We start from the raw sequence: 950 nt of genomic DNA, 5'->3' as shown, positions 1-950 counted from the left end.
AAAAGGCCTATGGCAACTGCACCCTAAGTTTATATTAAGTTAAATTAAATTATGGCTATTCATTGACTACCTGCATCATGACCAAGTAAGATAAAATATGGAAACATTAATTGATGAACAAGTTTAAGTATTTACCTCTGGCTTTGAAGGAGTTCGGATCACACCACCCCCAATATGCCACTCTAGCATATTAACTATATTGAGTGAAAGGCCCTTGAAAAATAGCAGATGCAAACAAACTACCAAGAAAAACCACCCCCTCGAAAAAAAATATGACGCAACTTGCTCTGACCTTCTGCCTTTTTCTTAAAAGCAAGACATAAAATTCTCACATGAACGTCTTCTCTGTACCAGAAAGTTTTAACTGTTTTATTATCAAGGATGGAAAGTGGAGGTTGAAGGAAATCTTTAAAAAGAATAACTTAATTCTCAAAGTTTTGCCGGTCCTGTGCAGCTTCTTATTCCAGAGAGACGGAAGAGGTTTAGGTCTGTTAATGGACATGCCCTGTGCCACATTGAAAACTGTACTCCAAGGCAGTTTAAAACGATGTACTTCCTAGTTTTTGCTAGAAATTAAGGATACCAAGGATTACTAACTAATATATGTAATAAGACTACTAAGAAAAATAATAAGGGAAACAACTTATGAAAATACGTAAGGAAAGGAAGTTATGAGGATTTTTTTTGTGTTCAGAAGGAGGAAGAATTATTTTGTCCTGTTTTGGAGGTTATTTAAAGTTATTTCAAAATGAAAAAGAGGATAATAATGGGCAAAAGCTAAACGGACACAGAAAGTGGTGGTGGTGGGGGGGGGAGAATGAGAGAGCGAATCTTACCTAGTCAAGCTGGCTAAAATTTAATGAATTTATAATAATGATTAAAAAATCAGCCTCAATGTCAAAACTACACTAGTGTAAAGTCAGAATTTGTTTTTCATGTTGTTAAAACAA

The 950-nt window shown here is 34.8% G+C and overlaps 1 protein-coding gene across 1 annotated transcript in view; it reads right to left on the bottom strand.

Annotated features, from left to right (window-relative positions):
* Positions 1–154, bottom strand: part of CCR3 (C-C motif chemokine receptor 3) — an 11,009-nt gene extending 10,855 nt beyond the window's left edge. Inside the window, exon 1 of the mRNA XM_003794521.2 lies at positions 136–154. The gene's annotated coding sequence lies outside the window, so the exon portion shown is untranslated. The remainder of the gene's footprint in view (positions 1–135) is intronic.
* Between the last annotated feature and the right edge of the window lie 796 nt (positions 155–950).

Source organism: Otolemur garnettii, unplaced genomic scaffold, assembly GCF_000181295.1.
Source record: "Otolemur garnettii isolate 467f Iridium unplaced genomic scaffold, OtoGar3 scaffold00082, whole genome shotgun sequence".
Classification (NCBI taxonomy): domain Eukaryota; kingdom Metazoa; phylum Chordata; class Mammalia; order Primates; family Galagidae; genus Otolemur; species Otolemur garnettii.
Note: the sequence above shows the minus strand (reverse complement) of the source record. Positions and strands in the feature narration are given on the sequence as shown.